The 16,143-nt window shown below is 45.9% G+C and overlaps 1 protein-coding gene across 5 annotated transcripts in view; it reads left to right on the forward strand.

The window, feature by feature from the left end:
* The window catches only part of LOC137375477 (phospholipase D1-like), a 235,373-nt gene that overhangs the window by 39,594 nt on the left and 179,636 nt on the right, over positions 1-16,143 (forward strand). Inside the window, exon 1 of one of the 5 annotated variants that reach the window (XM_068042779.1) lies at positions 517-602. The exons of 3 other annotated variants lie outside the window; for them this stretch is intronic. The gene's annotated coding sequence lies outside the window, so the exon portion shown is untranslated. Of the gene's footprint in view, positions 1-516; positions 603-15,162; positions 15,183-16,143 lie in introns of those variants that run through there. One more of the 5 variants, XM_068042782.1, reaches the window with a different exon arrangement.

A 16,143-nucleotide genomic window follows, 5' to 3' on the forward strand; every position in this document is an offset into this window, starting at 1 on the left:
AGGGCATCAGGGAGAGTAAAACTGAATGGGGTCAAAATAAAATCCACAACATACGCTCAGATCCCAACAGCTTCCTACTGGGTGCATTGGCTTAAATGTACAGCCCACTGGGTGAGTCTGCAAAGGTTATGAGTCACATTTAGCGAGGTGTTAACTGCATGCAGGCTCACTGCAGTTTAAACTGACTCTGTGGTCATCAAGGTTATCACCCTGATTTAGTGCTGATTGGCAAGGTGGAAGGAGCTGCACAGTGAAGAAGAAACAAGCTCCCAGCATGACGAATGAAAAGGCAAAAGACAACTTATCGGTTTGCAAAGGTTGAGCAAACTCCAGTTTGAAGCTGAGGTCACAAACTCCCCAACATAATAGCTTCCTCTACCATTCCTTATGCTGTGTCACTGTTACTTCCTCGATACTAACTCTGCTATCACAGCTCTTTATCTCCCATACAATCAAACCACTAGTAGAAGGCTGCTAGTTATTTCAGTGTCTGCTCAGTCTGTCTTACCAAATAACATTGGTTCCTTCATCCCCTGCAATGCTAAATCGACCTCTTCCCGAACTTCTTGGGAATTACTGGGAGATATCTAAAGAACGTGGAGGTATTTTCAAAGTTAATTCTTATGATTTAATGTGTGCGTTCAAACTTGTATAGTTCAATAATATACGTAGATCCTATCAAATCTGAATAAGACTAAAAAACACATGCGTTTGTTTTAACTGCAACTGAGAGTTAAGCAAAGAACTTTAGGGTGTCTGGCAAAAAAAACAGAGGCAACATGAGGAAATACCACAATTGTGATCTGGAATGCGTTGCCTGAAAGGGCAGTGGAAGCAGATTAAATAATAACTTTCAAAAGGGAATTGGAAATATACTTGAAGGGAAAAGATTTGCAGCACGCTGGGGGAAGCGGAAGCGGGATTAATTGAATAGCACAAGCTTGATGGGCCAAATGGCCTCCTTCTTTGCTGTATGATTCTATTATTCTAATTTACATTTTCAGGGTGTCACAGAGTCAATGAAGTGTGACTGTATTCATCTCTGGTCAATGATCTGTTGTTTTTGATCATTTGTTCTTGTGTGGGGATAATGTTACCACAATGGTATTTATTGTTCAACACTCCCTAAGAGTATTAACAATCAACCAGGCAATGCGAGCCTAGGATTTCCAACTCTGGTTGGACGCATTTCTGGAGGTTTTATCAAGTGACCTCTCGGAGCCAGGAATCACATGCAGATAAGACCAGTTAAGAGTGGGACTGGAATGGGACTCACAACCATAACCGTCGGATCAGAGGTGAGAGTTCTTCCCCTCAGCCACGACTGGGCACATCCTTCTGTAGCCTGAGCACATTCCACCCTCTGCATAAGAACATAAGAACTAGGAGCAGGAGTCGGCCATTCAGCCCCTCGTGCCTGCTCTGACATTCAATAAGGTCACGGCTTTCCTGCCGGCCTCCCACAACCCTTGAATCCCTTGTCGATCAAAAGTCTGTCTAACTCAGCTGACTATAATCAATGACCCAGCCTCCACTGCTCTCCAGGGAAGAGAATTCCAAAGATCCTTTGAGTGATGAAATTCTTCCTCTCTGTCTTAAAAGGGAGACCCCTTATTTTGAAACTGTGCACCCTCATTCTAGATTTCCCTCCAAGGGGAAACATCCTCTCAGCATCTATCCAGTCAAGCCCCCTCAGAATCTTATACATTTCAATAAGATTACCTCGCATTCTTCTAAACTCCAATGAGTATAGGCCCAATCTGCTCAACCTTTCCTCGTAAGATAACCCCTTATCCCAGGAATCAACCTAGTGAACCTTCTCTGAAATGTCTCCAATGCAAGTATATCCCTTCTTGAATAAGGGACCAAACTGTGCACAGTACTCTCGGTGCAGTCTCACCAATGTCCTGCACAATTGTAGCAAGATTTCCCTACTTTTATACTCCATTCCCCTTGCCTAAAATTTGTCTTCTTAATTACTTGCTGTACCTGCATGCTACCTTTTTGTGATTCATGTACAAGGTCACCCAGATCCCTCTGTACCATTGCATTCTGCAGTCTCTCTCCATTGAAATAATATTCTGCTTTTCTATTCATCCTGACAAAGTGGACAACCTCACATTTTCCCACATTATACTCCATCTGCCCATTCACTTAACCTGTCTATGTCTCTCTGCAGACACCTTGGCTGGAGTTTTATGCCCCCGCAGGAGCGAGCTGGAGGCGGGAGGGGGGGAGTGGTGCGGTGCTCTGGGGGGGGGTGCCGTTCTTGTCACCTTCTCGCCCAGGGTGCAATTTTATGCGTATGGCGGAGGTGACAAATGACCCTCCTGCCCAAGGCCAGTTGAAGCCATTAAAAGGCTAATTAATTGCCACTTAGGAACCTCCTCCCGCCGTCACTGGGGGGGGGGGGACCCTCCTGATCACACACCCTGTGCCCCACGGAGGCCCCCACCAGCAGCTCCTGCTACCCCTGCTGGTGCACCTTCCTCCGCCCTCCTGATCGACCCTCACTCCCCTCGTCAGGGCCCAGCCGATTGTCCCCGACAAGTCCAAAACCCCACTTACCATTTTCGGCGCCGGTGCCCATGATCCTTCTGAAGCTGGGTGCAGTCCCAGCGGTGGCCACTGCTCCCAGTGGCACTGCTGGGACTGAGGAGCTGGCCAGCAGCATTGGGAGGCAGGACTTCCTATCCCAGAGGGGCGGAGGTTTACCCAAGGCCAATTAAGGCCTAGGCCACGTAAAATCTCTGCATTGTTCCCAGGCCTGGTGGAGGTGGGCCCACCCTGGCTTTTAAGCTGATGGGTGGGGCGTCTGCCCCGTCATAAAATTCCGGCCTTTGTGTCCTCTTCATAAGTCTGCTTTCCTACCTATCTTCATATCATCTGCAAATTTGGCTCCAATCCATTTGGTCCCTTCTTCCAAGTTATTAAACTCGATTGTAAATGTTTAAGGCCCCAGCACTGATCCCTGTGGCACTCCACGAGTTACAGTCTGCCAACCTTAAAATGCTCCATTTCTCACGACTCTCTGTTCCCTGTTAGTTAGCCAATCCTCTATCCGCACTAATATATTGCCCTCTACACCATGAGTTCTTATCTTGTGTAGTAACCTTTTATGTGGCATATTATCAAATCCAAACACACTACATCTACTGGTTCCCCCTTATCCACCCTGCTTGTTACATCCTCAAAGAACTTGAATAAATTTGCCAAACACGATTTCCCTTTCATGAAACCAACTTAACTCTACCTGATTGCATCTCGGCAGCAGAGAACAGTATCTGTCCCCCTAACCGTACTGTCTCCTACGACAACTACATTCCTTTTTACTCCCCACACTTGAATGGCCCCTGTATCACGGTGTTGTGGTCAGTTTGCTCATCCTCCCTGCAGTCCCTGCTCTCATCCACACAAACTGCAAGAACCTCAAACCTCTTGAACAAGTGTAAGGGCTGAGGCTCCTCCATTGCCACCTTCTAGATCCCCAGAAACGCCTCACTCTTAGTCACACCTTCCTAAGAACAGACCAAATCAGAAGTAGCTGGCCTGAGGGGTGTGACTGCCTCCTGGAACAAGGGCCGGAATTTTACTGCCCCCCAACTAGCAGGCTGATGGTGGGGAGGACGTAAAATTGAGTGGGAGGTGGAAGGGCCATTCCTGACCCCTTCCCGCACCCCCTGCAATTTTACACAGGGCGCCAGCAGTGAAAAATGGCCCACCCGCCCCAGGCCCGTAAGTTGCCTATTAACTGCCACTTAAGGATTTAGGGGCCTCTTCTCACTGCCGCGGGTATTTTACACTCAGCAGCCAGATGGCAAAGGGGGCTCTAATGATCATGCACCCTGTGCTCCATGGAATGCCAGGCCGAAGCCCCAAATGTTCCCAATGCACAACACTGCCACCCACCCCCGCAACAGCTAACCAGCTCCGCTTGCCACGCCGATGCCCAGCCAGGTCTTCCCGGCGAGGCCGTAAAAACCTACCTGAGTTCCGGGGCCATCCTTCCTGTTGCCTCCGACGGCTGGGTGTAGTCCCAGCAATGGCCACTGCTCCGAGTGGCACTGCTGGGAATAACAGCTGCCGGCCCGCTGATTGGCTGACAGCTGCATTAGGCGGGACTTCCTGCCTCATGGTGGTGGAAGTCCTGCTCATGACCAATTAAGGGCCTGGGGAGCGAAAATGCCTGGCCTGGCTCCCCAGGCCGGTCAGAGGCGGGCTCACTGCTGACTTTTCGGCTGGTGGGTGGGACCTCCTGCCCAACGTAAACTTCCGGCCAAAGTGTCCAGGTAATTTCCTAATGCATTGCAGTGGCCGTAGCTCAGACTCCAGCTCATCAACTCAGGGCTGAAGTTCCTTGAGCTGCTGACACTTACTGTAGATGTGGTTGCAGTGGATCACACTGGTGTCCACCAGTTCCCACATGCTGCTGCTGCAACACATCACGTACCCTGCCATCTCTATTATGTTTTATTTAACTAATTTCACTGATTGATAATTTGTAGTTATATCAAGTAGTTTAACCAGTTCAGCTACACATCTCTCCAGTACCAGTTGAAACTACTACCCCAGTTTGGATAGAAAAAGCTCTTAAATGCTTACCTAATTAATGCCTCTGGGCTTCAGCTCTCAGGTCTCACTGTCTCCGGCGCCCTCTCTTCAGGCTACTTATTTAGTGCGTTAGCAAAACCTCCCGTATTTGTACTAGCTGCAGTTCCAGAGACCTGAGTCAGGTCCTGCCGACTAAGGAACCAGTTCTAACTAGCTACATCCTCTATCTCTTGCCTCCTGGGTGAGAGGAGTGGAAGGGCATGAACTGGGGCGGAGTGAGGAGATTGCTAATGATCCAAGTACCAGGATGCAGTCATGTGACTGCCAGCTAGACTCACTCTGTAACTCAAACACCAAGAGGCAAGTCCTGCAAATAGCTTTGTACTATATATATCTTAGTTAGCTGTTTAATAAACCTGTTTTAGATTTTCAATCAACTGAACTCCATGCATCTCATTTATGTTGCATCAGACAACATAAAAAGCTTCTCATTATATGGTGACAGCGGTGGTGAGAAGACAAAATCCAAGATTGAAGAACATAGGAAAACAGCTTTAAAAGCTACCTACAGCTAAAAAAGAGGAAGTTACAAGAAACACTGGCCTGAACAGTGTAAAGAAGAAAAGAAAAACTCACCTCCAGCTGTAGAAGACAGAGCACTGAATAACAGACTTCAAATCTATCACTATGAGCGGGTGAATCAGTGTGTTGTTGGTAGAGGAACCCCAGTTCAAAAAAGTCTTTGAGGTGCTTGCAAAGTTGATTTTTTAAAAGGCGCAGTAAAAGAAAAAAAACAATGAAAACCTAATCCCTATCTCAGGCTGTTTGATTGTTTTCAAAGGCTCCCCCACACTGATCAGGTCCGTGCCATTACAGGAGGTGCCCGAAAGCAAAAAGCATGGGAATCCTCCATTCACGCAGCTCGCAGCTAGAACTATAGAAAAGAAACCATTTATTCACTCGAACACTGCAGAGCCTTCGCTCAATTATCCTGATTTTTAAAAAAACTCATAAAACCACTCAACCATGAATAATTGACTATTGAACAGCTGTATAAACAAACTGTAGCAAAAAAGCACTTGAAATGCCTACTGTACAGCTGTTTAAACAAACAGACCGGAGTGCTGGGAGCCAGACAAACAGACAAGCACTGCTAAACACCTGCTGTTGTGAATCAAACCAGCCAGCCTAAAGAAGAGAATTACTTTTAAAGGGAGGCAGTAGAGAGTCACAGAAGCAGGTTCTTAGAGCAAGGTTAAAGCAAAAGAACAGCAGGAACATGGATACCAATTTTCCCAGCACAAACTGGAAAGCCTTGAATATCCTATCCCAGTTCAAACTGTTCCAACATAGAATGCAATTGTGCTTTACAGACCAAGTCATCGTAGAACCAGAAAAACAGGCTGTAAAAATAATGATGGTGATTGGAAATGAATTAATACCTCAGGCATATCTGAAGATGACCAGAAAGATCCCACAAAGATATGGAAAGTGCTGAAAGACCAACTCAGATTAAGAGTGAATTTTAGAATTTACTGCCTAAAATTGATGTCCTACAGGCAACAGCTACAGGAATCAATAGGCCAGTTCATCAGCAGTTGCCAAAGGAAGGGCAACAAATGCGACTTCTCAGAAACCGAGCTGTCAGACTGAAAAATGGAGCTGCTGATTATATCAACACCCATTGAAGCATTTCAGAAGGATTGTTTGAGGAAAGATAAAGGTGACAGCATTGATGCACTACTGGAAGATGGCAGGAAGTACAGTAACTGGAGAACAGCACTACAAGCACTAGGTGCAACCGACAGTATCAGCACCACAACCACATCAAAAAGAGCAAGCAAGCTGTGCGGTATGTGCAATCAATCCCACTCACGGTGAAGTTGCCCTGCATTTCGAGATTTGTGCGGCGTAAAAGGACACTGCCCCCCCCCCCACCCCCCACCCCCATGCAAGAATTCTGGCTCGAAAAACGCAGCCAGAAGCCACCGTAGGACACTGGCCAACAGAAGACAGGCGCAGTAACATGGCAACAGCAGCAAGGAAGGCGCCAGAGACCTGCATAAATGCAAGCCAATACATGAGATCCACAGCAAAACAGACCTGAGCCAAGACTCAGGTAGAAGCAAGTCTGAGTCAGAAGATGAACAGGTGTTCCACATTGTGAACCTGACACATCACATTGATGAAGTCAAACAAATGAAGCTTTCGCCACCATTAACATCATGTGCCCAAAGAAATCCAGCAAACATGCACTCAAGGTCAAGATTGACACCAGCGCTAGTGCAAATATCTACCAGTCCGAATCCTCAAAGATATATACCGGAGTCATTGGAAATCAATGATACAACCGACAACTGCCAAGTTATCTACATACAACGGGTCACCCATCCCTTGGCAGTGGCACATTAACAATGTAATGCAGATACGGCAAGTCGGCAAGGAAACCACAAACATTCTACCTAGCAGACATGAGCGGACTAGCAGTGGCAGGGCTACCAACGTGTAAGGACCTCAACATCATAACCATCCACAACAGCATTTGCCAAGGGGAAATCTCCAATGACCAGAACCCGCTTGAAGACTCTGACCAGCATCAAACAGTCTGGAAACCCAGCAACAGCACAACTATGCCATGCCTTGACTTCTGCTATCTAGAGAACTGCCAGCACCACAACAAATGGACAAGTACCGCCATGAGGCCAAGTACTCTTCCCCCAACAAGTCCTCAACCTGGAGCCCTAAGCCTTCAGAAGCAGAGGATGAGGAGAGGCGAAGGACACGCAATGTCGTGAAGAGGCAGAGGAGGAATAAGTTGAAGCACTGTCCAATGGCTCTTTGAGATCAGGTGCCAAATCTTTCCAAGAATAACAAGGCCCCAAAAGTGGTCATCTTGAGAAAAACAACAGAGTATGTTAGCAGGCAGAACAACAGAAACTGATGCAGAGAGGGAGAAACTTCAGAAAGAACAACAACAGATGAGACACAAAATTCCCGAGCAAAAGTTACCAAACCATTGAGACGATTTATGGACTATTGAGTCTCTATATTTGTAAAGTCCATAATCTCTAGACCTATGCAAATAACTTTGATGTTATTTGATTTCATATGTCTGTACTTTTAGCATACAAGACTTATCTTTGGAAAGAAGGGGGATGTTGTGTGATTGCCTTTAAGAGTGATGTCTCTTTGAGATCTTAGTATGCTAATGAGCCAAGTACCAGGACACAGTTATGTGACTGCCAGCCAGACGCACTCTGTAACTGGAATACCAAGAGGCAAGTCCTGTAAATAGTTAGCTCCGTACTATAGGGCGGCACAGTGGCGCAGTGGTTAGCACCGCAGCCTCACAGCTCCAGGGACCCGGGTTCGATTCCGGGTACTGCCTGTGTGGAGTTTGCAAGTTCTCTCTGTGTCTGCGTGGGTTTTCTCCGGGTGCTCCGGTTTCCTCCCACAAGCCACAAGACTTGCAGGTTGACAGGTAAATTGTCCATTATAAATTGTCACTAGTATAGGTAGGTGGTAGGGAAATATAGGGACAGGTGGGGATGTTTGGTAGGAATAAGGGATTAGTGTAGGATTAGTATAAATGGGTGGTTGATGTTCGGCACAGACTCGGTGGGCCAAAGGGCCTGTTTCAGTGCTGTATCTCTAATCTAATCTTAATCTAATCTATATATTAGTTTAGCTGCTCAATAAACCTGTTTGAGATATTCAACTACCTGAACTTCAAGCATCTCATTTATGTCGCATCAGACAACATGAAAAACTTCTCATTACAGCTCTACACTGTCCCATCAAACACTCCCAGGGCAGGTACAGCTTGGGTTAGATAGGGATTGGATCAGATCGGATCAGCAGCTTTTTTGACACTCTGCTCGATTGTCATTTCCATTGGCTTCAAGGTGCTACCGCCGCAGTGATTTTCACCCTTTTGACCCACAGCACATGTAACTCCCTCAAAGAACTCCAATAAATTGGTTAAACATGATTTCCCTTTCACAAAACCATGTTGACTCTGCCTGATTACCTAGAATTTTTCTAAATGCCCTGCTATAACATCTTTAATAATAGCTTCTAACATTTTCCCTCAGACAGATGTTAAGCTAACTGGCCTGTAGTTTCCTGCTTTCTGTCTTACTCCCTTTTTCAATAAAGGAGTTAGATTTGCTATTTTCCAATCTATTGAACCTTCCACGAATCTAGGGAATTTTGGAAAATTAAAACAATGCATAAACTATCTCACTAGCCACATCTTTTAACACCCTAGGATGAAGTCCATCAGGACCCGGGGACTTGTGAGCCCGCAGCTCCAACAATTTGTTCAGTATCACATCCATGGTGATTGTGACTTTCTCGAGTTCCTCCCTCCCTTCCATTTCCTGACTTACAGCTAATACTGGGATGTTACTTTTATCCTCAAAAGTGAAGACTGATGCAAAATATCTGTTCAATTCATCTGCCATCTCCTTATTACCCATAATAAAGGGGAACCGGAGGATGTATTGTACTTAGATTTCATGAAGGCATTTGATAAGGTGCCACATCATAGGTTAATGCAGAAAATAAAAGCTCATGGTGTAGGGGGGTAACATATTGGCATGGATAGAAGATTGGTTAGCCAACAGGAAACAGAGAGTAAACATAAAAGGGTCATTTTCTGGTTGGCAAAATGTAATGAGTGGTGTGCCACAGGGATCTGTGCTGGGGCACTTTGGCAGGATGAATAAAAAAGAAGCATATTAGATTAGAGATACAGCACTGAAACAGGCCCTTCGGCCCACCGAGTCTGTGCCGAACATCAACCACCCATCTATACTAATCCTACACTAATCCCATATTCCTACCAAACATCCCCACCTGTCCCTATATATTTCCATACCACCTACCTATACGAGTGACAATTTATAATGGCCAATTTACCTATCAACCTGCAAGTCTTTTGGCTTGTGGGAGGAAACCGGAGCACCCGGAGAAAACCCACGCAGACACAGGGAGAACTTACAAACTCCACACAGGCAGTACCCGGAATCGAACCCGGGTCCCTGGAGCTGTGAGGCTGCGGTGCTAACCACTGCGCCACTGTGCCGCCCACCATATTATCTATAATGGTGAGGGTTTTCAGTGCTCTGAGATGCAGAGAGATCTGGGTGTCTTAGTGCATGAATCGTAAAAGGTTAGTCTGCAGGTACAGCAAATAATTAGGAAAGCTAGCAGAATGTTATCGTTAATCGCAAGGGGAATTGAATACAAAAGTAGGGAGGTTATGCTTCAGCTATACAGGGCATTGGTGAGACCACATCTGGAGTACTGTGTACAGTACTGGTCTCCTTATTTAAGGAAGGATATAAATGCGTAGGAGGCAGTACAGAGAAGGTTTACTAGACTAATACCTGGAATGGGCGGGCTGTCCTATGAGGAAAGATTGGACAGGCTAGGCTTGTATCCGCTGGAATTTAAAAGAGTAAGAGACGACTTGATTGAAACATATAAGATCCTGAGGGGTCTTGACAGGGTGGATGTAGAAAGGATGTTTCCCCTTCTGGGGGAATCTAGAACTAGGGGTCACTGCTTAAAAATAAGGGGTTTCCCATTTAAGACAGAGACGAGGAGAAATTTTTTCTCTCAGAGGGTCGTGAGTCTTTGGAATTCTCTTCCTCAAAAGGTGGTGGAAACAGAGTCTTTGAATATTTTTAAGGGGCAGAGGTAAATAGATACTTGATAAGCAAGGGGGTGGGAGGTTATGGGGGGTAGGTGGAAATGTGGAGTAATCAGTTCAGCCATGAAATTACTGAATGGCGGAGCAGGCTCGAGGGGTCGAGTGGCTACTCCTGCTCCTAATTCATATGTTCGTATGACCCTTTCTGTGCTACTACTATGTTACAAACCGCCACCTAAATATGGGTCATGTTGAGCCTGCAGATTCAAATTGCACTCATCACTTCTACCCAGGGACACTGGAGCACTCAGCTCTGCTGGCATCTGAATGCTGGTTTGATTTTAATCTTAATGAGATCAATGAGATTGTGAGCTCTCTGCTAATGTTCAAAAAATAGGTTGAAGGAAGTTCCAAAAGGGGAACGTATAATGCAGTAAAATTAGACATTAATAAGCTCATTGTCATAGCGTCATTTAAAGCATAGAAGGAGGCCATTCGACCCATGGGGTCCATGCTGGTTCTCTGCGGAGCAATCCAGTCAGTCCCACACCTCTGCTTAATCCCCATTGCCCAGCAAGTTTATTTCCTTTAAGTGCCCATCAAATTTCCTTTTGAAATTATCGATCATCGCTACTTCCACCACCCTTGTAGGCAGCGAGTTCCAGGTCACTTGATGTGTAAAATGTTCTTCCTCACATTCCCCCTGTATCTTATGCCCAAAACCTTCAATATGTGCCCCCTAGTCCTTGTACCATGAGTTAATGGGAACAGTTTTTCCTTGCCTAACTTATCTAAGCCTGTCATAATCGATGCACATGCACCCCCAAGTCCCTCTGTTCCTGCACACTCTTTAGAACTGTGCCATTAAGTCTGTATTGCCTCACCCTATCCCTCTGCCAAAATGTATCACCTCACACTTCTCTGTATGAATTTCCATCTGTCACTTGTCTGCCCATTCTGCTAGCCTATCTATGTCTGGTATCAGGCAGTTCATAATGTCTTCATTGTTTGCCAGACCTCCAAGTTTGATATCATTGGCAAATTTTGAAATTCTACTTTGTATTCCGAGATCCAAGTCATTTATATATATCAAAAAGCAGTGGTCCTAGCATTGAGCCTTGGGGAACACCAGTTTCTTTCATCCTCCAGTCTGAAAAACAACTCATTTTTTGCCCTTGAACCAAATTTTTATCCAATTGGACACTGACTCTCCTATTCCATGAGCCTCAATTTGTTAACCAGCCTTTATGTGGTATTTTATCAAATGCTTTCTTAAAATCCATATAGCCAACATCTTTTGCATTCCCTTCATCAACCTTCTCTGTTATTTCATCCAAAAATTCAATTAGATTAGTCAAGATCTGCCTTTTAAAAATCCGGGCAAACTCTTCTTAATGAACTCAAAGATCTCTAAGTGCCTGTTGTTTTTTTTTTCTCCCCTGATTATTGTTTCTAAAACTTTACCCACCCCTAATGTTAAACTAACTGACCTGTAGTTGCTCGGACTGTCCTTACACCCTTTCTTGAATAAGGGTGTCACAGTTGCCACTCTCCAATCCTCTGGCACCTCTCCCGTATCCAGGGAAGATCGGAAGACTGTGGCAAGTCGTTCCGCTATCTCCATCCCCACTTCCTTTAGCAACCAAGGATGCAAGCCATCTGGACCAGGTGATTTATCTACCCTAAGCATAGCCAGCCATTCCGGTGCCTCCTCCCTTTCAATTTTTAGCCGATCCATTGCCTCGACTCTCTCCGTTTCTACTGATATTTTGTCAGATTCCTCTTCCTTAATAAACACCGATACAGAGTATTCATTCAGTATATTAGCCTTGCCCTGTGCCTCTCAGCATATATTACCCTCTTTGTCCCTAATAGGCCCCCTCCACCTCTTACTACCCGTCTACTATTTACATGCTGGTAGAAGACTTTTGGGTTCCCTTTTATGTTGACTGCCATTCTATTCTCATATTCTCTCTTTGCCAGTTTTATTTTCCTCTTCACCTGCCCTCTCAACCTATTGTATATATGGCCTGATTATCACTTGAATAATTCACCTGACATGCATCATCTTATTTTGTTTCATCATAATCTCTATTTCCCTCATTATCCAAGGAGCCATGGTTTTGGTTCCCCTACCCTTGTTGGAATGTTCCTAGCCTGTATCTGAAGCATCTCTTCCTTAAAGACAACCCATTGTTCCATTACAGTTTTCCCTGTCAGTCTTTGGTTCCATTTTATCCTGGCCAGATCCCATCTCACTTCATTGAAATCTTCCAATCTAGCCATTCTACCATATACCATTCCTTGCTTTTCTGCATTACAACTCTAAACCTTATGATAAAATGATCACTCTTACCCAAGTGCTCCCCCACAGACACTTGGTCCACCTGGCCCAACTCATTCCCCAGCATCAGATCCAGGGTTCTGCTGAAAGGTCACAGACTTGAAATGTTAACTCTGTTTCTCTCTCCACAGATGCTGCCAGACCTGCTGAGTATTTCCAGCACTTTCTGTATTTCCACCATCCGTAGTATTTTGCTTTTATTTTAATGCCTCCTCTCTAGTTCGACCAAGAACATGCTGATCAAGGAAGGTCTCCTGAAGGTTTCGGAAATTCCACCCCGGTTTCCCTTTACTCTAACATTATTCCAATCGATATTTGGGTAATTAAAATCTCCCAATATTACCACTCTATGGGCTGGATTTTGTTCTCTCCTAGGCATTGTGTTCCGTTGTGGTGGGAGCCTGAAAATGGCTCCGGATGAGGCTTGCCACTGACCTCGACACCGTGAGGGCCCAGCCCGATCCTCCCGGTGACGGCAAGACTCCGTGGTGAACCATCTGCCGCTGGGCGATGGGACCATAATTTAAATACTCAAATGAATAAAATTAATACATTTACATGGACTTACCTGCAAGCTTGAGGACCCGCCGCAATCTTTGGTGCGGCGGCCGGAACTCATGCCTTCAGATTCCCAGCCGGGGAAACAAGGTGCCACACTGGTGGGGAGGGGGGAGGAGGTAGGTTTGTCAGTGCGGGGAGTGGGGTAGGGGGTGGTGGGAAGGGTTGAACCTTAAACTTTGTGCAGGTTGGGGAGGAAAGGTCAGGTGTAAAAGGTAAGTGTTTTGGGGGAAAAAATCTGACCTCTATTGTTCTTTCCGAAATGTGAAATTTGAACTGTTTTGAAATGTATTTTTGCAAATTTTTATGAATAAAGTATATTTTTGGAAAGAAAGGTGTGTTTTGGGGGGGGTGGTGGTGGAGAGCAAATAGTTATTGTAACTGTTATTGGGGGTGAGAAAGGGGTGTTATAATTTAATTAATTTATTTTTTGGGGGGGTAAGACTTTAAAAATTAAAATTGGGCGGCAGGGCTGGCTACCCTTTAAAAATGGCACCTGTGTCTGTGCACAGGCAGCTGATGCCATTGCCAGGGATGAACAGCCCACCCCCTCCACGAGATTGGCGGTGGGGGGGGGGGGGTGGGTGGGGTGGAGCAGGCCGTCCCGGCTATTTAAATGAGCCGCCGCGCTTCAGATTGCGGTGGCTCTTTGGCGTGCATGGGCGCCATTATTTGAGCTTGCCATGCTCTTAAAATCCAGCCCTATGGTTCTTGCACATCTCTGTGATTTCCCTGCAGATTTGCTCCTCTCTCTCTCTCTCACTATTTGGAGGTCTATAGAATACCCCCAGTAGTGAGATCATGGCCTTTTTGCTTCACAACTCTAACCAAATGGATTCTGTCCTTGTCCCTCAAGGACATCCCCTCTTTCCAACTCTATAATGTCTTCCCTAATCAGTATTGTCACCCCACCTCCCTTTTTTCCTTCTCTAACTTTTCTGAACGCTTTATATCCTTGCATGTTAAGTGCACAGTTGTCAACATTTTTAAGCCACGTTTCCGTTATTGCCACAACATCATACTGCTATTTGTGCTTGTAGCTCACCAACCTCATTCACCACACTGTGCATTTACATACGCGCATTGTAATCCTGTCTTTGCTTTCCTTCTCAGTCCACTCCTATCCAATATAGAACTATTCTCTTCACTAGTACTGTCCAACACGCTCACATTATGCACCTTATTCCTCTTTTCCACTTCTATATACTGGTGCCAATCCCCCTGCCAATTTAGTTTAACCCATCCCCAACCACAGTCCAGTCCTGTTCAGGTGCAACCCCTCTCTTTTGAATAGGTGCTTTCTGCCCCAAGAATCTGAAGCCCTTTCTCCTGCACCATGCTTCAAGCCTCGCATTGATCCTCCCTATTTTCCTATTTCTACTTTCACCAGCACGTGCCACTGGGAGTAATCCAGAGATTATTACCCTCAAGGTCCTGCTCTTTAACTTCCTCCCTAGCTCCTGAAAATCTGACCGTACAACCTCAATACCTGCCCTTACTGTGTCGTTGCTACCACTCACTCCCTTCCCCCTGCAGAATATCCTGCACCCTTTCTGTGATGTCTTTTCCCTGGAAACAGGGAGGCAGCATACCATGCGGTCTCACACCTGTAGTTACAGAAGTGCCTGTTTTTCCCCCTGACGACAGAATCTCCCATAACAACTGCATTTCTACAATTTGCTGATTCCTCCTGTGCAGTCCTTTGCCCAATCGTGCCATGATCTGGACTGTGCTCCTTCAGGTTTTCTCCAATGCTGAGTACCGATTTGAGAGTAGCACACACCCCGAAGACCCCTGCACCTGCTGCCTCTTCCTACTCTTCCGGATGGCCACTCGCCTACTATCCTGAACTCTCACTGCCTGTGGGGTGACACCTCCTGGAACGTACGATCGAGGAAACGCTCCTGCTCCCTGATGACTCCAGTTGCCCCTCAAGTTCGGAAATCCTGATCTCGAGCTGAAGCAGCTGGAGACACTTCCTACACACATGGTTGCCCAAGACACTTGGAGTATCCTGGAGTTCCCACGTTGCACAGGAATTCCAAGCAACAGGACAGCTGCCCATCCATGGTCTGAAAAAAACCCTCTATTCCCTCTTTTAGAATCTAGTTGGTACCTTGTTTAAACTATTAATTTTAATTAATGGGACTTGGTGCGAGTTAGGACAGGAGCAACAGAGTTTTGGATGACCTCAAGTTTATGGAGAGTAGAATGTGGAAAACCAGCCAGCAGTGCATTGGAATAGTCAAGTCTAGAGGTAACAAAGGCATGAATGAGCATTTGAGCAGCAAATGAGCGGAGGCGAGGCAGGGTTGAAGTCAGGCGATGTTTTGGAAGTGGAAATAGGTAGTCTTAGTGATGGCGCGTAGACTTGCAGAGGTATGGGGATTGAGCCAGGGTGTGGGACTGACTGCATAGCTCCGTGGAGAGCCGGCATGGACTCGATGTGCCGAATGACTCTATGACTCAATGTAGACAGCAGTCATTGGGTCAAATATGACACTGAAGTTGGGAACAAATCTGTTTAGTCTCAGATGGTTTGCAGGAAGGAGGGATGGAGTCGGTAGTTGGGGAACAGAATTTGTGGCGGAGACTGAAGACAATGTCTCCCCAATATTATTTGGAGGAAATTTCAACTCATCCAGTACTGCATGTCAGACAAACAGTCAGATAACTTAGAGACAGAGAGAGGTGTTGGTGGTGAGGTAAAGCTGTGTGTTGTCAGCATACATGTGGAAACTAACTCTGTGCTGTCGGATGATGTCGCCGAGGGACAGCGTGTAGATGAGAAATAGGAGGGGGCCTTGGGGGATACTAGAGGTGACAATATGGGAGCAGGAAGAGAAGATATTGCAAGTGATCCTCTGGCTAAGAATGGAAGCTGACAAGCACAGTCCCATGCAACTGGACAACAGTGGAGAGGATGAGGAGGGATAGTTTACCTTTGTCACAGTCACATAGGATGTCATTCATGAATTTGATAAGAGCTGTTTCAGTACTGCGGCAGGGGAAGACGCCTGATTGGTGGGAT

Source organism: Heterodontus francisci, chromosome 11, assembly GCF_036365525.1.
Source record: "Heterodontus francisci isolate sHetFra1 chromosome 11, sHetFra1.hap1, whole genome shotgun sequence".
Classification (NCBI taxonomy): domain Eukaryota; kingdom Metazoa; phylum Chordata; class Chondrichthyes; order Heterodontiformes; family Heterodontidae; genus Heterodontus; species Heterodontus francisci.